A 23,534-nucleotide genomic window follows, 5' to 3' on the forward strand; every position below is an offset into this window, starting at 1 on the left:
TAACGGGACTATTAGTAATTTGGGCAATACAAATTGCTAATAATCTTTAAAAAGAAAATGACTTCTGAACTGTATTTTGCTACAGTTTAAGAGGGTAATTGCGTATAAAATTCTAAAGAAAACGTCCTTTTGTACTTTCAGTAAATTGGTTGTTCGAATTTGAAGAAAAGGTACTTCATCGTTTCACAAATAAAATGCTACATGAAAAAGTAAGCTAAATGAAAAGTATTGTCAAGGAGTAAAAAAAATACTGTAAGGCTGAGTTTCACCTTTTTTTTTCGTCAGGAAAATACATTGATTTGTATACCCACCAGCCGCGGGGGCAGTTAGTGGGTTATGTGGGATTCTCCCTGCTAGAAGGGCAGGGCCTATCCACTAAAACCTGACGTTGCCCTCGGTAGCCATATGAGTCAGGAACGCGGGACATCACTATCGGCGTTTTGCCTCAAGCATTCGTCCGCGTTCCCTGCTCGGCATTGACTCGCTTAGTGCGCAGCCCCAACCAAGGAAGTCGTTATTACGCCTTCAACCTCCTGCGAGCAGCACGCAGGACACGTGCTGCGCCGTCGCGGCCTCTTTAGACGCCACCAGACACCCCCGTATCTGATGGCCGAGGCCTATTAGGAAGGGGCAGATGGAGGTCATAGAGCCTCCTTCTGTGCCCATGACGTCGGCGGCGGGCAATGGGTGCGTCGGGTGATGCTTCCCGCTCCCTCTCCGCCGCTTCCTGGGCTGAGTTTCACCTTACTTTAACCGTATTATCCGGTGTTTTTGTATGGAGTTTGACAAATTTTTGACGATTGTCAAAGTTAAAGTAAAATGGTGCAACCCTGCCTATTTATAGTGACATCTGTTCACAGTAGTCTGTATCAATGCTATAGACTTCTGTAGCCAATGGATCTACCGTATCTTCTTACTCTGTACCACTATCAAGAATAATTAAGCACAATAGTATTGCATTTAATGGGCGTCATGCTATTTATAGAAGTCACAAGAAGAAGCCGGTTTTTAATCTTTAAAAACATCAGGTATGAAATACTACACATTTTTTTTCTGCTCAATCCGAAGGTAAACTGGTCGAGAATGCTTTAGTGCATTAAGTTCGCCTTATGTTCAAATTTATTTGGCTTTATACAGTTGATATAAAAACAAACAAGATTACTAGCAAATGTTTCTAGGGAGTGAAAAATATACGGACATCCGGCCTCCCCAAGCCATAGTGACGAGTGTTTGACAAAGCCTCCCTGAGTTTGGTAGTTGGAGGTATGATAGCCAGTTCCCCTGTAGTTGAGGATACCAACCGTGCGATGTGGAAGTCATTGGGGGAGGCCTATGTTCAGCAGTGGACGTCCTATGGCTGAAATGATGATGACGATGATGAGGATTCCGAGCAAAGCTCGCCAACTTCGGCCTGATCATTACTTTTGATCAGATCCAATGCCAAGGCTAAGAGCTTCCACGTTTTGGTTATAAAATGCGTAATTCTAAAAAAAATTACCAACCGAATTGAGAAGCTCCTCCTTTTTAACGTCGGTAAAAAATAGATTTTGAATTTTAGGGAGACCTAATTGTTACATCTATTACTTAGGTTTGTTTTACCTGACATTCGAACCTGGGACTTTCAACACACGGTGATATCGAGGGCGAGAGATACAAGCGAGATTGCAGAATCATCAGTAAAAGTCAAATTTAATTATCGGAGGGTTTCGCCAGCTTTTATAAATGTTTAACGAAGATGGCACCGATTTTAAAACTTGATTTATTATAGCGAACGTAAAAAAATGTTTTGGCGTAATTTTGCAAAGTATTACCTTAAATACCCTATACACATCACGTTGTTTACAGCGGAGGTTGCTTATGATGGCATTAAAAAATATTTAGTGATTTTTACCCAATTGTTATTATACCCACGATAAAAGAATTGGTTCTACTACTTCTAATTCATATCTATGACTCAGTGTAGACTAATTTGTTGGTGACTATTGAGGAATTATTTAGGCGTAAATCAAACATGTTTACGTATGTCAATCGTTCGTCACAGTGTTTAGTTAAATGATTAAAAACTACCTACTTGTATTTCCAGTACGGTAAGTCCTCTAGCCAGGATAGCTTCACCGCCAATGCAACCAAGTTCGTTAAACTGTCATTTTGGACTTACAGCACAAGTTTGGTTAATAGTTAATCAATTATGTTGATTTCTATGATCAATTACAGAAGTAGGTACATACCCATTTTTAAGAACTAGGTACCTATACCATACTGGTGCTACTCATATTTATAAGTTAATCCTGAAAAGTATCCTTAATAATACCAGATCACTGAATCTTTAATGAGATTATAATTAGAAGAAATAAAATATATATATTTTTTTCTTTTGCATGCTCAAATTGTATTTTACGTCTGTCTACTTATCAACATTGACTGTAAAAACTAGCTTTAGAAACTTCAATTTGAAGCTACATGTAAAATAAGCTGTTTACTTCTTTAATAAAGATAAATAAAAAACCATCTTTTTCAGTTAACATTGATCAAATTTCAAAAATGAAATGAACACCACAATTAGCTGAAAATCCTTCCCCAGACAGAATATTCGTCCGTCATTAGTTAAACCACGAGACAATGGGAAGAAGTAACGTATTCCGATGAATATGTAGCTGTCGCGTCGAGCGTCGCGTGCGCAGGTTGTTATTGGGTCGCCCGCGCATTACCTGCACGATGGAGTATCACGATACGGGCAGATTTGAGATTTGTTTTCAGCAATGACACTGGTAAATATTGAACTATCAGGAGTGTTTTTTATGCATAACAAGGCAGGTATTTAACCACCTGATGTTAAGTGGGATGTAGTCTAGGATGGTACATATCTGCCCTGTAAGTGCCTATTCTGTCTTCGGGAAAGACAGCAGCAGGCAGCGAATTCCAGTCCCTAACTGTTCGCATTTTGAAAGAGTCATCGAAACGCTTAGTGCGAGCTGGTGGAATGTCAACAATATAGGGATGTTACGCTAATCTGCCGTCTCTGTGTGTGTTTTACAATACGAAGCTGAAAATTCGATTCAATGGATTTGGGTAGTTGAATTCCAATATTTCGACTATTGCAGACAGAATCTAAGACAGATTGAATCAAGATTATACGGGTCTTATTCTTCTTGTCGTGTCGACAACAAACCTACACAGTGTCAGCCCAAAACTCCGCCACAAGAGTGGCGTTGTTAGTAGCCTTCATTAAATCTTCCTGCGTGCAGTTGTTTGGGCACGCAGGGACGACATCATAAATGCTTTGTCAACTGGGGAACAAAACCTTATTTTCCACACCATTCTTCCTCTTCTTTTCCCCAGCCCTTTTTCCCATTATTTGGGGTCGGCTCTCCATGTTTTGAGGCGTCAGGACAGTTTGTACTGGGTTGTCAGTTGTCGGGTCTTATTTTCCAAATCATTATGATACTTTTTTCCTTTTGTATTGTTAAGTATACCTACAAACAATCCGTCACAACAAATTGTAGATGATGTGTCAAATCTGTAATGTGGAAAAGCAATAAACGATTAAATATTGAATTTGATTGATATACTGCTATAACAACCTTAGTCAGTGAAATTATCCTTGCTGCAAGGTTAGCTTATGCCGATTGTACTTGAAGAAAAAGAGCCAAATGTCCATCTTTTGCCTTGACCAACAAAGATTTGCAGAAAAGTAAAATAGCTAAAGAGGGCAATAGGCCGGCTCTACCATGGTATTGTCGCAAGCCTTAAATATTCATAGCTCCACGACAGACCACAAAGGCTTAATAAGCGTAGCAAACGACTGGGCACAGGGTTGTCAGTATTAACTGTCATTAGTAGAGAATGACTGGCGGTTTTTGAGAAAAGACTTGTGTGACTTTTTTTTGTAGTTTTAAAGTGACATGTTTACAACACATCAAAAAATAAAATATTAATATTAGGATTGATGACATAAGTTTTATTTTATCCAAAAATATCATTGTATTTATCGGTCTAAAAGTACGCAAGTAGCAGCAGAATTAAATCCAATTTATTATTATTAAAATACCTGAACGTTCGTAAGTTCAATTGATGAGCTTTTTCATACTAAAAGTTCTTAATCACACTCAATGTCGGCCGATATAAAAAAAAATGTTTCAGAAATTAACCTTTGTGATTTTTTGAAACTTCAAGTTTTCATAAATGTGTTGTGTTGCTGGCAACCCTGGAATAATGTAAAGAATATGAAGCTCGTGTTTCAGAGTGTGAGATGAATTGATTTATTGTTGTACGGAATTTTCTATTCTCTTGAACAATGCATTTGAGACTAAGGCCCAGAACAGACGGTGAAACGCGACTGCAACGAAACTGCAACTGCTAGTTACTTTTAAGTTGCATCTACGTTTCTGCCATAGCGTCCGTTGAGAGACCACATATGACGCGACCAGTTTGAAACTTTCAGTTTCGGTTTCATTCATCAGAATCATCACAAAGTTGCAGTTTCGTTGCAGTTGCGTTTCACCGTCTGTTCTGGTCCTAAACCAACTTTAAAGTAGGCGCTGATCGGAATATTTTCTTGTACTTTTGTAATAACTTTCGGATACAAAGAGTCACGATATATTTGTGCCAAAACAAACGCAATCCTCTATTTTAATAAATTACAACTTAATAGTTTTATGAGCAATTAAATTATGATCGCTAATTAGGTACTCATTATTGAAAAGTAAATAATTAGTAACTAAAAACATTTTTAAGGAAAATATCTTTAACAGTTTAAAATGTAGCCTTGAATTATAATAGTATAACTTTGGTTTTGTTTTTCCCACGTCAACATTATAATAGTAATTGCACGCTAGTTTTCCCCATAGTAAATAAGTAAAACTTGTCCCATACAAATATGGTCGTAAAATGTATGTTTGCTCTAATTTTTCCCACAAGGCAAATGATTATATCTAACATTTGAGGAAATCCTTGGAAAACCCTCATTTTTCAACAATAAAGATTAAGATAGTGAATTTACTTACTCGTCCAACTTTACTTCATGAACGTCATCTACATTTGAATATGCGTCCTCTTATCATGACAAATGTTAACTAGTTTTTTACTTTAGTAACTTCTAAAATGACAAAGCATTGGCGATGTTTTACGAGTTTAAACAAATACAAGACGTATTTAAAAATCTGTAACTAAAAACATTTTTAAGGAAAATATCTTTAACAGTTTAAAATGTAGCCTTGAATTATAATAGTATAACTTTGGTTTTGTTTTTCCCACGTCAACATTATAATAGTAATTGCACGCTAGTTTTCCCCATAGTAAATAAGTAAAACTTGTCCCATATAAATATGGTCGTAAAATGTATGTTTGCTCTATTTGCAGTGCAGAAAACTCGATTCAAACTTGAGCATTGATTCGAGCCTGCAAATTAAACAACCGCAGCCTTTCAAGTAGGATCTTGAGTGTAAATTCATGTTTGAATGTCGGATATACTATATTGGGCCTGAAGGTCCCAATGAATCAAAGACGGATCATGGTTATGGTCTATTATAGTTTTTTGTGTCCAGCTCTATGCACGATAACTTCAAGAAGACTGAAAGTATCTGATATTAGCTGAAGATGCTCTTCAGCACTTTTTAGAATATTGACTTACGTCCAGCAGTGTACTGTGGGATTGGCTGAGATCACAGAAACTAAAGGGAGATGTGACAAGGGGGCGGGCCGGTGTCGCAGCAATATGCCCAAAACCAGAACACATTGCTCGTGACAGCAATGATGACAAGCAACGACGTCATAATGTAAGTAGTTTACATTGTTTGCGTAGTACTAAAGATTATTTGAACGTTGAGTAACTAAGCAGTGGATAATGAGCACATATTTTGATCACTTTGTGTGTGTGAATTTTTAATGCGACACTGAGTTTCGAACTCGGCGCATTAGTTAGCATCTCTCTATATGTCTATGGCTGAGATCAATGTGTTTGCTTACATTTTTAAATACTTGATAACTACACTCAACATCAAATAAACCGCACCTTCCGCGACGCGNAAGTTGCATCTACGTTTCTGCCATAGCGTCCGTTGAGAGACCACATATGACGCGACCAGTTTGAAACTTTCAGTTTCGGTTTCATTCATCAGAATCATCACAAAGTTGCAGTTTCGTTGCAGTTGCGTTTCACCGTCTGTTCTGGGCCTAAACCAACTTTAAAGTAGGCGCTGATCGGAATATTTTCTTGTACTTTTGTAATAACTTTCGGATACAAAGAGTCACGATATATTTGTGCCAAAACAAACGCAATCCTCTATTTTAATAAATTACAACTTAATAGTTTTATGAGCAATTAAATTATGATCGCTAATTAGGTACTCATTATTGAAAAGTAAATAATTAGTAACTAAAAACATTTTTAAGGAAAATATCTTTAACAGTTTAAAATGTAGCCTTTTATTATAACAGTATAGCTATGGTTTTGTTATTCCCACGTCAACATTATAATAGTAATTGCACGCTAGTTTTCCCCATAGTAAATAAGTAAAACTTGTCCCATATAAATATGGTCGTAAAATGTATGTTTGCTCTAATTTTTCCCACACGGCAAATGATTATATCTAACATTTGAGGAAATCCTTGGAAAACCCTCATTTTTCAACAATAAAGATTAAGATAGTTAATTTACTCATCCAACTTTACTTCATGCACGTCATCTACATTTGAATATGCGTTCTCTTATCATGAGGAATGTTACCTAGTTTTTTTATTTTATTAGCTTCTAAAAAGACAAAGCATAGGAGATGTGTACGAGTATACGAGTATTTTTAAACAAATAGTTACGGACGGATACATATTTGAGCATTAAGACGATTATCACACTGCACCGCGCTCCGCCGCGGTACGCGGGACGACAGATTTAATCATTGTATGCAAGTACCTCAGTTTGTATAGAAAACACGCGCGGCACAACACACTGAAAACGCGTCTGCGCGCGGAATTCTTTATATGTAGCCACGCGGACCGCGGCGGAGCGCGGTGCAGTGTGATAATCGTCTAACTCATTTAATTTTGATAATTCTTGTGTGCACATTTATATTTGAGTTTGGCCTGAGACGTCCCAAATGAATCAAAGACGGATCATGGTTATCGTCTATTATAGTGTTTTGTGTCCAGCTCTATGGACGACAACTTCAAGAAGACTGAAAGTATCTGATAATAGCTGAAGATGCTCTTCAGCACTTTCTAGAATATTGACTTACGTCCAGCAGTGTACTGTGGGATTGGCTGAGATCACAGAAACTAAAGGGAGATGTGACAAAGGGGCGGGCCGGTGTCGCAGCAATATGCCCAAAAACAGAACACATTGCTCGTGACAGCAATGATGACAGCAACGACGTCATTATGTAAGTAGTTTACATTGTTTGCGTAGTAGGAACAAAGATTATTCGAACGTTGAGTAACTAATACCGCACTGGATAATGAGCACATATTTTGATTACTTTGTAAGTGTGAATTTTTAATGCGACACTGAGTTTCGAACTTGGCGCATTAGTTGGCATCTCTCTAGGTATATCTCTATGGCTGAGATCAATGTATTTGCTTACATTTTGCAATACTTGATAACTATTTATTGACTCTACAAATGATGGGATAGCGGTTTTAAAAGATACATTTATCTAATTTGTTTGTATTAAACGATGCCCGTTGATCTATTTTAGGATAATAAGTTGGTTTAATATAGGCCAGCTATTTTTGTACACAATTGCCTTTGTGATCATGTCAACGCAGAGCTGACAAGTGAGAAATTACCATAATTGAAATTGTAACGCAACATATGCTATAAATAAAGTACAATTACATAATGAATTCCGTTATTTCAAGTATGCATGCAATGCCGTACCCAAACAAACTGAAAAAGTAATATATTTTTTTGCTCAAGAAGTTCAGTACATTTACTAAAGTAAATATCTGTCAGTAGGTACCTGTAACCTGTAGGACAAACAACCATTGCTAGCGTCATCGCTAGCGAGTGCGTCAAAAAATGTAAGAAGAATGAAGATTTTAGTTTTTGAAAGTAACCACTACATAGATAGGGGCGCTGCACAATCTTTCATACATTTCAAGTAATTTTTTACGCAGTCGCTTCCAAGCACACCTAATAAATAAACTCATAGTAAGCACAGAGTAGGGAGGCTTTTGTCCAGTAGAGGACGTCATTTGGCTGAAATGAACGAACGAACGAAGCACACAGTAAAGCCAAACACACTTAATTGTCCTTATAATATTACGTAACATTATCAGTTCACACACTGTCCTGCGCGCGCACCCGCATAGCAATCGTAACATGACGCGTCACTGCGCCGTAGTAACTGACACGAGAGACTGTCATTAACATTGTTATATTTTATGACATTTAAATACTCTTGCACCACTTCCAAACCGTCAATTGCTCTTTGTTATGGTCGGGACTATTCCCACCTCTCGTTCCCACCGCTGCAACTCCTGTGTGGCTAGGATCTACAGCTTGACCGCCAATAAAAACCCAACCAATGAAGGTCAAATTTGTCCCGGGGGAAAGTTAAACTGTCATTGGACCCGCAACGACATTAATCAGAAGAACATAAGAGGTCACCCTATCTTATATTCTTCTTCAACTGTATGAGATACAGATGCAAGATTACTTACTACCTAAGCTGGTATCAAACTTAATGATCCAACAGGCATCTGGTAATTCAGTCGACCTGACAACTTAACAAGCCCTGCAAAGAACTTAGAGAATAGGACCAACTTCCACTCTTCCCGGGGATGACGTAAAAAACGACGATGGGATAAATATGCGAACACATGCCAGTCATGTCATCATCTAGTCTGCCAGTCATAAAGGTAGGAAGGCCGCTACCAACCGGGCAACATGGAAAGCATTGGGGGAGGCCTATGTTCAGCAGTGGACGTCCTATGGCTGAGATGATGATGATGATGATGCCTGTCTGGCCAGCGTGGGGAGTATAGACCAAAGCCTCCATTTGTCTATCAAATTAGAGGGTTATGCTCTGTCAGTGGAGACTAAATGACCTGATGATGACGGTACTTTAAGCACTTAATTCCAAGCAGTCAATCATTAACCAAACTGGGAACCTTACATCAAGTGATATTTTAATTTGTGTGTCTCATTCAGGAAGCGAACATCTCTAGATCAAGGTTTGTCTTCAAAGAGAGAGCTTCTTCTTTGGGCATCATAGATCATACCTACATAGATCCTAGAAACAAATAAGCAACTAACTAATGCGAAAGACCAGAGAATTTCCTAGCGGTCACTTTCGAATCAGGATATCACGTTTTCGTCCCAGTTGTCGAGAAGTGTGCTAAATCAAAAATCACTCCCGAATTTGTTAGAATTTTCGAAAATGCCTTTCGAAATTGAATTCTGAAATTCAGAATCCTTGATTTCATCACGTTTTAACAAATTGGCGACACACGACGATGGTCCTACTTATGAGGATGACGCTAACCGGTACGAAGCACGATTTTCATGATTTTTACGTTTGCTGAATTGCGCCATTGATTTATATGGGTTAGGTAAACAGAGAAACTTGCGTTAGGTACCTACCTAAGTTTCATACTAATTATTTTACATAGTACCTAATTTTAAAGAATGTCTCATTGATCACAGAATTATTCGAATTTGCAATCCATGTTTTCATACCATTTATACATCACTCTTCCCATCATGAAGTCTCACATCATGGCCGTAACCTCAGTTGCAGTTCAAACGATAGAATAGAGACGGCACATCACTGGCGGAATAGACAATTTAAACGTTGGTAATAATTATCCTAAGCTTAAGCAGGATGGGAATTTGCGTAGACTAAAGATAGGACTAAAAATGTGTCATTATAGACTAGACAAGGAAATAGGAGCATTTTCTTGGTATTAAATGACACATTACGTAAGTATATTTCCGAAATACGCTCTTTGCGTCATAGCCCTTAGGCCCAGAACAGACGGTGAAACGCAACTGCAACGACAGCAACTTTCTGATGATTCTTATGAATGAAACTGAAACTGAAAGTTTCAACTGGTCGCGTCATGTGTGGTCTCTCAACGGACGCTATGGCAGAAACTTAGATGCAACTCAAAAGTAACTAGCAGTTGCAGTTTCGTTGCAGTTGCGTTTCCCCGTCTGTTCTGGGCCTTAGTGTTAAACAATTTCGATTGTTTGTGAACAATTAAACCGAATTCAACTATCACGAAGATCCACAGACCTATATACAAAAAGATTACACTGTATGACATAACAACAGACAAAATAATACAATAACTACAGCCGTCACGTTCTGTAAGTGTAAAATACCTGGTCACGAAGCTAGTTGTTGTAGGTAGTATTAAAATTGTATAAAGTTACTCCTAAGTGTATGTCAATAATATGTTTGCGTTTATTATGTATGTGTGTCAAGAGAATGATAAGTAGATAAGAGACTGCAGTGCTTGTTACAGACAAGTTTTTATATGAGTAATGTCATAACAAGATAAATTTTCTTGAGGAAAAATTGTTGCAGAACTTATTATAAATGAACTGGAAATGAAAATGGTCTTGTTTTTTAATCCTTTTATCAAAAATTACTACTATTATTTTACTGTCGCTTCATTTCGCTTTTGGGCGTCTGGCACTTTGATTGACATTAAGTGGTGTTCACTTAAGAACTTAAAGACCCCAGCTCTAAGATGATGAAGGATGATGATGGTGAACGAAATTAGTCTTTCGATACACTTTGTTGCTAAAATTTGTTAGGCAGGTTTCATGGTGGTTCTAATTGAGTAAAAATAATATTGTTTTAGTCGCAGTAAGAGCTTTTTTTACATTTCTCCACTTGTCACTTTTATACATAAGTCATGCTAAGAAAAAGTAGCGCAAGCAACTCTACGGGCAGGCTAATTTTTTTCAGTTATTTTACAAGATTATGTACAGGACTTGCAGTAATGTAGTAAATGGGGTATGGCCCATTAAATTGGAGATCATTTGCTATAGCGCACAATTCTTTTCAAACACCATTATCATCGTTATCTACTTACATGGCCATTGAAAATAATAATGGTCCCATCACGCGATTTGTACATTTGTAACTAGGATCTACCACTGTTATAAATATAAAAGCTTGTCTGTTGGTTTGTTTGGTATCTTTAAACACCTAATTGTAGCTAAATCCATAATTATATCGTGTATGTTTTTGTAATGACTCTTCAGTTCTAAACGCGAGGGTTAGAAATAGAAGAAAGGTATTGGAGCCAATATGCTTGGTGAAAACTCTTGATACAACTATAAGTCAAAATCAAAGCTTATATTCAGTAAGTACTTAGGCCATTTTTAAGGCGCTTATACGAGGGGCGGCTGAAAATTTCGCGGCCTAAGGTACTTAGCGATGAGTAATTAGCTTGTTACTCATATCACTAGTTGCGACACTCAGTAGTATTATAAAAAGCAATCACTAATTAAGTTTGCACTGATAGTTCAATTTCTATCGAACAAATGACATCACCATGTCCGCCGAATCTGGAGATTTGCGGAATTTCGACACCGCGCGCCGCGGACATAATTCCTCGTAAAGAAGGAAAATAGACCGAAAGACATTTTTGAAGAGATGTCATTGGTTCTTCAGGATTCTGGACCTTCATATACTATGGTTAAAAAATGGGCCCGACTATTTCAACACGGACGAGAGACCTGTGAAAACGACCCCCGCCCTGTCACGATACTGAGTGAAGGAAACGTTCAAAAGTCGAAAAAATCGTTCCGGCTGACCAAAGAATTAAATCGTGGCAGATAGCTGAAGAATATTTCTTTATGTTCGCGAGGCTATTGTACAGAAATGACGGGGGAAACTGACACGCGGATTGCTCTTTCCGCAAGACAACGCGCCCGTTCACGCCGCACGTGTTGCGAGGCCAAGCCCTGAAAGACACCGGGTTCTCAGAGATTGACCACCCACCATATAGCCAAGACCTATTACCTAGCGATATTTTCCTGTTTTTCGATTTGAAAAAGGACTTACGGGGCCGGAGATATGCAGATGACAACGAAATTAAAGCTGCGGTTGGTCGTCATTTTGAAAAAAAAATTTTTGGGTGGGTAAAAGGCATTGTATGCGAGATTTAAGAAATGTATTTCTTTTGAGGGAGATTATATTACAAAATAAAAAATAGAAACCATTTATTTTATTTCATTAAGTACCTTAGGCCGCGAAATTATCAGCCGGCCCTCGTACACGTCCCAAATAGCTTGCCCTGCCACCACTTTGGGACAACATACGGGCCGGTGCTGGGAAGATGTGGCAGAAGAAACTCAGTCACTTTTATCAGCGTCTTTTTCAATCAGATTAGTCAAGTGTAGCATAAGATAATTTGATGTTTATTTAAAGTAACAGATTCCATGGAAAGACGCAAGATATGGTATTGTTTGAACCAAAAGTTTCGCAATCCCCGGCCTTAGTTTTCATAAACAATATACTTAATGTTGAGACAATATAAAGACGTTAACTTTATCTTATCATAGAGATTCGGGCACGGAGATCCATCATCCTGTCATCGTATCTGAAATGTGTGTCGTTAGGTTTCTTGTAAAAGATTCTAAAATTATCACATTGTACGCCGTTTTCTAGAATAAACAAACTGTGTGTTCTACAGAATATTTTGGGTTTTTCAGGTTAATCAATGGGATTTTTTACAGATTACATAACGAATGGTTCAAGCCTATTGCGTTGTTTGGTAAGTTTTGGATTGAACTTGTATGGATGGATATGTTACAAATTTATTTGTTTTTCCTGGATTTTATTGGTTTAGTATCTTCTGCAGGAGCACGACCTGCTCTAAGTTACCAGAGTCATAAATGAGGATTTGCTCTTCACTCTTAACGCTGGCCAGATGGCCAAATGTTCACATATTTGTCTCTTAGTCGCCTTTTACAACATCCACGGGAAGAATGAGGATGGTCCCATAACTATTCTACTCTGACGGAAGTTGCGTCATGCACACGGAAAACTATGGAATATGTTTGTAGCTATGGAAAAAGCCCGGATTACTTTTGCAATTGGAATTCAATACTTTAATATGTAAGATTTGCAAGTGAAATTGTATGTTACTGCTACAAAAATACGTCTCCTTTTCAAATGTCTTATCACCGATGAAAAAATCCAAGTATAGTAGCCAAACCTATCTTGATTCATAGTGATTCACGTGCAGAACATAAAATTCATTTAGCCTGCTATGTTTAGACTACAAAGCAGCAATGTAGCAAGAGCCGATTGATCTTCGAGTTTTAATCTTATCAATTTAACTGGGTTGAGATTTGCAAGTAAAACTGATAAAACGTTATAAAGTTAAAAATGGCAGCTGACAAAATGCATGCTATCTTTTGATTTATGAACGGGTAAAAAATGCAAGTAACTTGAAGAAATGACGTTTAAAATGTTTTGTAAATGAGTAACGATGAAAAATTGACACGTCAAAATTTTAAGTGTTGCTGAGAAAATACAAAATTCATACAGGAAATAAGTTAATTCTTATTTTTTTTATCTTTAATCTTGACAGTATGATAATGTCAAGATCTGAAATCTCAAGACCTGGATTTCAGTGTAGTTGTAGGCAACAGGTATCGGTCATCGTAAAGGTTGTAGAGATTTTTGCATTGACAATAGGCTAGTAGATAATACAGGGCTGCTTTTATATTTCCTTCAAAAAAAAGGGAAAGGGGTAAAGTTATAAAATGTTTTTGCGATTAGGTACTGCTATTAGTATTCACAGGTTTTTTTATAGAGCTGATTTATCCTTGATTGCAGGATACTGGGCACACCAGAGTGCCAATAGGGGCCTACGACCTTTTATTTGCTGAACTTGATTATTTTCCATATAGGGTGGGGAAGGTCGCGGGAAAACCTGGATGCTGGCAGCGCAGGACCGTTCGTTATGGAAAGCCTTGGAGGAGGCCTTTGTCCAGCAGTAGAATGTGACTCCGCAGCCCTTTTTTTCTAATTCTCAACGAGGAAGCTCTTGTCCTGCATCTCACCTGATGGAAAGTCATGATCAGACCGCACATAAAAATAGAGCAATCCCAAAACGACGGTCATCTCTTTACGTTCCGCTCTAAGATCAGCCTGATGACAGATACATCAATAGTAAAACGAATCACCTGTTGTCAGGCACACTTGAAACTGCCACGTGCTGCTTATAATATACGACGCATTGTTCTATGGCCTTCGCGATACCATCTCGGCTTGGGAACTGTTTCCTTGTCATAAAAACCGCTTTTTATAGAAAACCGTTTCAGTAGGCTTTGTTGGTGTCAAAAATATGTTTTTATTAAGTGACACCATTGTTTTTGGATGGGAACCGAGACGGTTTTGTACATATTGTTTATTTCGTTAGTGATTTCTTATGTTTTAATGATGAGGATGAGTTATAATTCCATTCCGTTCTGATTGATGTTGAGGGGAAGATTTGCCTGTGTTCATCTGAGGACGTTTACTGATGATGATGAGGAGATAATATTATCTTGCACAGTCTAGGTAGTAACTGGAACCAGTAATCTGTCAATCTTCTAGAAGAAGAAGAAGATGAATACGGGAAACATACATATAATCCTGCAGTGGAGATACACTTTTATTTAGATTATTAACTAGTCAAATCAATCTCTTTAATTTGGATATTGTAAAACCCAGTATCATTTTATTTTTTGGTTTGGGTCTAACTATTTGTATAGTAAAGTATTTGATTGTACTGCATTAATGGTCTTCGGTTGGTTAATCATCAAACCAGCTCATTGTGCCAATATTCATCATTGCAAGCCGGAACCAGAGACAATGGTTCAGAAGTGGAGCAAGAATAGGCTTTTTGCCTGAAATGAGGCCGGGGCCTTAGTTTTTGTGACGCTTCAATAGTCAAGGATCCAATAAGTTTTAAGAGCACTCATAATTGGCGATGTTTTCTATTTTTACGGCCCTCATTATACCTTATTGTTGCATTTTTGGTACGGACGACGCTGCATAAGATTTACTACCTAATAGCGAATGACGAAAGATCAAGATAGTCTACAAGTTGACAGCATTGGACACTTTTACCATAGCGTTTAACACCTTGAAAAATAGTGGAATCGAACAGCTCTGCAACTTGATTTTAGAATTTAAGGAACTCGATATTTTGCTTTGAACTCAAGACAAAAGACAGTCAGCTAACCACTGGGACTACCTAACCTTCACTACTTGGGCTTCATTGGGGGTACAAGCTCTAGATTCTGACACAAGAGTGAGATCGAAAGATCTTAATGAAGATTAGTCTCTTTTAACTTGGACTGAATCGTATATTTTTGTAGATTTGAGCTTTTCTTTGAATTCTTGAACTAGTCATATCTACCTTATCAGCACATTTACCTAGGGTGCTTTCTGTTTTGAAGTGGGTCAACTGCCTCTATGCTTTCCCTGTGCACCACTTAACCCACTAGTTGTTGCCCCCGTTTTTGGAGAAGTTTATGCCTTTTTTTGACCAGAAAGCAGAGTCTAGCATCCACCTTCAAATATATAGGAACTTGACACTCTAATTTAATGAAGTAATTGAATATTAACATAGATAGAAAGATTTATAGCATCGCTCGGAGTCGTCGCCCGTGACGGAGCCCGACTTTCGACGACCTCGCTCCACCGATTGCTGTACATTGCGCAATCAGCCCGACACAATCGAAGTTTGACAAACACGGCTATTACATGTNTATAAGTGACCACAAAACAAGATAAGACTATTATGTACTAAAGACATTGTTTACTTCATACACCGTCAAGAAGAAACCAATAATAAAAAGTGTCGGTATATTTAACAAACCGGTTAACGACGAACTCAAGAACAATCGCCACTCCTTAATTCATTTCTACCAAAAATTCGCCCATGTCAAACAAGCGCTTGGTGGCGCAACGGTACTGATCGCACTCTGCACGCAGCGGGACCGTGGTTCAAATCTCAGTTCTTCCAAANTTGACCCAAAAACCGTGTGTCACAAGCGAAAACAATGGCCGCCCGCCATCTCTCGTGAGTCAGGCTGCGGTGGAAAGCCGCGGACGTGCGTCGCGTTAATTGCGCGCGCGCTTCCGCGGCAATGAACCTGCGCGCACTCACCGCGCCACGTGGACAACGCACATTAGCAATGGGCGCACGTGGACTTTATTGCACCTTAGCTTTTTTAGGACTTTGATAGACAGCCTGATAGCAAACGGTGCTTTTTACGACTGATTGATAATATTAAATCTTAATATGTTGTTATTTCCGTTATTCCCTTTAGGTATGCAAAACATTTTTTATGCATAACAAGGCAGGTATTAGACCACAATCGCACCTGATGTTAAGTGGGATGCAGTCTAGATGCATTACTATGTTAGGAGTTGGTCCACCACTATAATACATGGATTATGGCGGGAACTAGGGACCTCTGGAATCTTTGACGCAAGAACTATGTTGACCCGATAATTGACTACATCAAAAGCTTATTAAAGCATAAGTAAATGCAAATATGATTACCTACATTGATCGGATATACAACATCTAAGTTGGTAGATAGGTATGTGTCTATCTTCTAGGCCCTAGAATCTTGGGGATCGCTTACGTATTCAAGCTCTAACAGGCGGCATTCGATATTAGTATAGGTACACCAGTACATAAATTCTTATTTACAATCCTCAAGGTATTTTATATTACCTCAAAACATTGTACGAAGGTACAATGGCACGGTTGGCATGTTGACATTGTACTTGCTTTTTCGGATTTATTTTCAACGCTATCCATAAACTAAGTCCTTGTAGCTCACGATAAAATACCAAAAAGCGACGAGATTTATTGCAGCAGTTAATAATCTTTGGAATCAATAAACTCCTGCGCATATTTACGATGACTGGCCAAACCGCAATCCTGCAAGGAAGCGTCGCGCGTCTCAACAAAGGGAAAAATTTTACTGGCACGCGGTGACTAAATTATGAACAATAAATATTCATTTGCCTTATCGGCTTTCTTTGTGGCCTTCGACCTTTGTGTTTAATATTTATCATACGATATACACGTACCTGTCAGTATATCACATTGACAGGCTCTGCACGACTGAATGCAAATACCTACTATGTCTTTTGTTAGTCAATCATAGTCAACTTTTATTTATTGGGAATTTTGTATTCATAAAATATGTTTATTAAAGATAGGTAGAAGATATTTTACTTGAAAAAATTAACTCCCTCATCATGTCTAAATAAAAATAAGTAACCAAAATTATGTAGAACTTTTCAGGATTTCGTTGATATTTTTAGATAATTGAACTCATTAAAATACGACGCCATTTAACTAAGCCTTTTATAAATGCTCTTTTATCGTTGTTCTCCCTTTATGTTTAACTAGCTGACCCGGCGAACTTTCTTCCGCCTTAATGGCAATAAATAAGCAGACTTTTTTTAATTTCGAACGGGATAAAAAGTATCCTATGTCCTTCTCCTGGCTCTAAACTACTTCCCTGACAATTTTCAGCTAAATCGGTTCTGCCGTTCTTGAGTTATAAGTGGAGTAACTAACACGACTTTCTTTTATAGATATAGATTTTCAAACTTAATGAATGTCAGCTGCTGATTAGCCGTTTATTAAAATAGCAGTTAAATTACCTCGCAAAAACAATTTACTGGAGTTCAGTTCCTAAGGCATATAAAAAAGGATTGATCCAATCAACATAACATGCCGCATCAGAAAGTGAATGAGTGTTCCGCCATAATGACAGTCAATACCATCGCGATGACTTTCAATGGTTGATATGTCAACTCCTTTGTTTCGAAGGCTTTTTCTATGCGGATGCGATTTGCATGCGCGGAAATAATCGGAGATCTCCACCTGCGCGTGAGTGGCGTTCGAACATGCAAATGACGGCATTTACTTTAATTACTAAACTATTTATTAATCAACCATTGTTTCCTGGACGCGCACTTGCTAGAAAATAATAAAACAAACAAATGGTTAGTCATACTGTCCACACTAGGTTAAACATGAGAAGCTGATGATGACGTCTTTAAATATTTTAATTCTACTTAGCATTTTGGGAGCCGCGTTTCGTTTCCAGAATACATCATCTTATAGGCTCGAATCCCGCCTACGGTAAATTTTAGTCTGTAGTAAACGTGTACTCAATTTGTAGGTATTCGATTATAATCAGGGTTCGAAAAGTTAATTATCAATGATAATTATCACGATAATTATTATGATATTTCTTATGAAACAAAATGATATATACTGCTGATAATTATCGGATAATTATCATGAAGCGTAATTAACTTGATAATTTAGAACCCTGATTATAATTATAATTATTTAGTTATTTTCTCTCATACATGATTCACAATTGGTACTCATACAAGTAAGCTCTTCTTAGTAAGGAAATAATGCAAGAATAAAAACTTATTACCTACTCTCAAGATAAGAGACGAATATAATACTAATAGTTGTTGCGGTGACCTCTTGTAAAGGCCATGTTTTTCAAACTCCATAGAAATAAACAGAAGCTTGAAGGCAGTTACGTTACCGTGACGTATCCGTGATTATTATTTGCACTACTTTATAGCCACTGGGAACCGCTGAAAGTAAAGATTTCTATTGTTTTTATTGGTATTTAATCAAACGTAAATTGATCATTAAAAAGTTACTCACTTGCATTATTACATCATAAAAAGGATCTTTTTTTTATTAATATCTTGTTGAAGGTGTAATCCACCTAGTTCCCATGAGAAAGTATTAATTAATTGACATAACTGTATAAATAAATAAAATAACATAAATACAATATGACTGCCTTCATATAAAAGATCTCAACGCGCTAGAGGCTGCAATCGAAAAAATAAAATGGAATATTTTTTATGACTGTTAAAACATCTTCGGTTTATTAAATACATGTCTAATTATAATTCTTAAAAACAATTTTGTATATTTTTTACGATTGGACACTAATAAAGCCCTTTAAATACAGGGTCAACTTCATAAAGTCTACATTTTAACAAAAACATCCATTTTAAAAATTAACCCGTCTTTTCCACAAAATTACTTGTTAACTTGATAGTTAACAAGGAACTTAAACTTTAATATTTTCTACCGAGTGATTAAAGCTATTATTATGAACTTAATAGCGTCTTTAAATTGGCAAAGTACCTACCATGAAAAGATATGCGTCGAATGCGGAAAACTTCATGACTGAGAAAATAAATAAATTGAGTTAACAGTTCATGCCTATTTTGAAAGAATATTGTTTTGGGAGGTTTTTTATATCGGGTTTGAGGGAAACATAATTTATAAATATGCATAAAAAATTGATTAAAATGTTAAGTTAAAAATTTTCATAAACCATTTTAAATGTTTAATTATTATGATTACACACGTAAACATTGATTTGCAAAAGAAATAATTTACATTCCTGTTATAATCTTCAGTTATTCGCAAAAAGACGACTTTTACGGTCGACGAACTCCGCTGGTTGCCAAAAGCGGTCAAAATGACATGTGAATGCTAAGTGACAGCTCGACAGCTCTCGGCCCTTGATTTTATCGACCGACACATTTTAAACCGAGACCCGCTTTAAAGTGCGTGTGTGGAATAATTTTCCTGACAAATTACTCCATTATTCAGATAAGATTTGATTAAAATCCCAAAAATGGCCAAGCTTTTCAACAAAATATTTCTGTAAAAAGAATGAGGAATTATAAAGATGACTAAAGGACGCTTAGGCTTAAAAAGCGGCGGCGCTAGTGCTGCAGTAAACATCGACTCCGTACTAATTTACTGATTTAAATAGTAAAAACGCGTAATTATATTCTACAACTTACTTCATATCATCCGCACGGTCCAATAATCAAGTGATATCGTTTGTGACTCAAAACTCTAATAACTGTGCGATTAAAATGCCCTTCAAAGTGAACAGTGACTGTGGGACGATTATGTGCGTAAAACTGTGTAAACATTACTAATTTAAAATGGAACCATCTTATAAGTGTAAATAACTGTGCTAAATTACTTAATAAACAACTATAAGTGACCACAAAACAAGATAAGACTATTATGTACTAAAGACATTGTTTACTTCATACACCGTCAAGAAGAAACCAATAATAAAAAGTGTCGGTATATTTAACAAACCGGTTAACGACGAACTCAAGAACAATCGCCACTCCTTAATTCATTTCTACCAAAAATTCGCCCATGTCAAACAAGCGCTTGGTGGCGCAACGGTACTGATCGCACTCTGCACGCAGCGGGACCGTGGTTCAAATCTCAGTTCTTCCAAAATATTTTATTTTAGATATTTTGTCATAAGCCAACTTACACACTATGGCAAGTACTTCAAAACAAATGGCTTCAACTGCCAACCAGAAAACTTCTGCGCAAATGGTTCTTTGTTTTAAGTGTAAATCTAACACTAACAAAAAAGACACAATATTGTGTTCTAAATGTAAAAACCACTATGAGTTTGACTGTTTAGGAATGTCAGAGAAATTATATCGATTAATGGACTCGACAAAAAAACAGAATTGGAAATGTCCTTCGTGTATTAAGCTGCTGAATAAAATAATAACAACAAATCCTTCGGAGCAAAATAATATCACCTATAGAAAAAACAAACAACAAAAAATTGCGAAAAAATCTCCTTTAAAGAACAAATTGATGGATACGTCTTCATCGTTACCAGAAATATCTGAAGAAAATTGCGTGATTCCTGACAACACTAGCACTCCAATAGGAAGCGATTTATCTGAAAATTCCTATAATTTAATAACGGAAAGACTCTCAAAAAGCGCCGAGCACACTGTGCTTAGTGACAAAATGACAGAGAACGAGCTACGGGAAAAACTAAATGTCCTAACGGCTGAACTAACATCTACACGATTTGAATTGGAAAACACTCTTCTAGAAAATATTGAGCTAAAAAGATCTATGGCAAAGTTAACTAAGGACGTACAAATGCTTAAAAACATTTGTAAAACACCACTCAGAGAAGAAAGCTGCTCTAAGACAAGGAATTCTATTACTTCTTTTGATTTTTTCACACCACCAAGACTAAATAAAATANATTAGACACCAGCAGCAAAAGAAGCATACAACTATAATAACCCGGAAATCAATACTTATTACAAATTACCCAAAGCATCTAATGCAGGACTTGATTTTCAAGAAATTATCATTAGTGACTTCAAACTATGAAATAACTCTGAAAAACCATCTTAATACAACTACATAAGCCACAATGTTAGCTTGATATGCTGTCCATTGACGATTGCCATGACCGTGACCCAAACCCGTGCTAAATCGTCATTGGTTTTACCAACTTTTTAACTACCGTGTAAGGAACCATGTTTGCTGACTTGATAAACAATTAATTCTATGAATCAAAATCATGTCAATGTAAGAGGAAAATTGATTTAAAAGAGTATTTTAAATTGCAATTGCATGCAACTGCGGTTAGAGTTATACTTTCGCTTCCTTAATGTTATATTATTGTGCATTGAGGATACATTAAAAAAATATTTATTTATTGTTTGGAAATTCAACAGCTTTGTCGACAATTTACATGTTACAGCGTAGTACAGTCGCGGAATGAAAAGGTTCGTCACCTTAGTGTCGGTTTTCGCTTGCACTAGGTACTGTAAGAATCAAACCTGCCAACATAACAGTGCAAGAAACAGTGCTACTAACATTAAAATAAATATGACGTTTGCTAACGAATAAGGTTTTGCTTGTTTATTTTTCTATCCCATCAGTGCAATGCAATGATGACATTGACTAATTGACAATAGTTTTTTTTATTTAATAGAAATAATAATGACAGGTTGAACCAACAAGAAGGTTTTACTTTACAATCATAATAATCTTCTTGACAAGATAAATCGTCAAACAACTTTGATCTGAATAATTTTGAACTTTACTGACGAACAGTTAAAGATTATTTTCTCTAATTCAAAGGGTAACATGTGCTCGCGATTCGTTGAAGGAATCAATTTGAAAACTGACGAACCTTTTCATTCCGTGACTGTAGCATAACTCTAGCCAATTACAGAGTCTCACAGCTATTATGAGTGTGTAGGAACAACATAATAAAATGATCTAATTTGTTTTTAGGTTCCAAAATAGACCCCTAATTTTTGACAATTCAATTCAGAAACCGGGGGTGTGTTGCGTTTCTACGGACCCAAAAAATGATCCTTGGGTAATCCCATGATTTTCTTTCTCAAAAAAAGTCGTCGTCGTCGTCTGAAAAGTTATTTCGAGTTGAATTCGATCTAATTCTAGGGAAACAAGATTTTAATGATATTTCATGGTGTCTTATACTCGTAGTAGAATAGGAAGTGTTCTCATGAGGTAAAACTATTATTTTTAGAAATATTGTGGTTTAAAGGAAACTACTTGAGTTTGTGATTCAATAAGGAAAGTGTCACATCAGTATTCATAGTACCTACCTATGGGGATTTTGTCTGCAATATTATGATCTGCGGTATTACGTAGAAGGTACTTCATTTGCATTTGCCTGTATAGTATAAGTTTATTGAATGGAGTGCGGTTTTGCTTTTGTTATTATTTTTAAATTTAGCTCCTATAAAGAAGGAACTAATAAATTACAAGCATAATAAATGCAGTCATTTCAGTTGCTAAATGATAAACTTAAGTAAACCAAATGTTATATTAATGTATGTACACAATCTAACTATGATTTTTACGATGGTGAATCACTAAAAAACTAAAATAAAAAAAATTGTACCACTGAATCATATTAACCACTTTCATTCACTGTTCACAAACAAGACACAAAATCCTCAAACACGAGAATTTAGTTAATGGTCTGTTAAATGGGTACCGTGGTAGGACTACATAATCCAAAAAATACTAAAGGTGAGAGGTTCACTATAATAATATTATTATGCAGTTGTGAACTTGCATTTCTCGGTGACGTAACCGCGAACCTTCACCTTAAGAAGCAGGCCGCGGCCCGTGCGCACGCGCGTTCGATCGTTAATGAACCAATTGGTGTACAGTCCAGAACATTTTACATGTTTGTTGCAAAATAACACCTATTACATCGAAATGAGGATCATTTCGATTTTTAGCTGTGAATGCAGATTTATAGGGCTATGAAATCCTTAATACACAGTCCAAAAATTTTTGTTCTACGACAAAAATTGACGAAGTTATGGTCAAATTACTAAAAAAGTTCACTGACCGCCCGGCGCGGGACCGTTGACGTCACTGTATCCGATCCGAACGCTGCCGGCGTACTGCGTGGATAGAAAATATTTTTTTCTAGCCAAACTATCAGTTTGAGAGAAAAACTTGTAATGACATATATTCATCAGAATAAAGTAAGCTATCGATAGGTAATTTTAAAAATAGAAATTGTGAAAAATAACGCAAAAAATCCATACGCTCATACGATTCAATGGAACGCAGAGACGCGATTGGGGTCTCCGCGGTGGTATATTTGGCGATTTATTCAAATAAAGTGTTCATAAGTGTTGTTAGAGTCATATCTT

The sequence above is a fragment of the Ostrinia furnacalis genome, unplaced genomic scaffold (genome assembly GCF_004193835.3).
Source record: "Ostrinia furnacalis isolate ACB-3 unplaced genomic scaffold, ASM419383v2 OfSCF2702, whole genome shotgun sequence".
Lineage (NCBI taxonomy): Eukaryota > Metazoa > Arthropoda > Insecta > Lepidoptera > Crambidae > Ostrinia > Ostrinia furnacalis.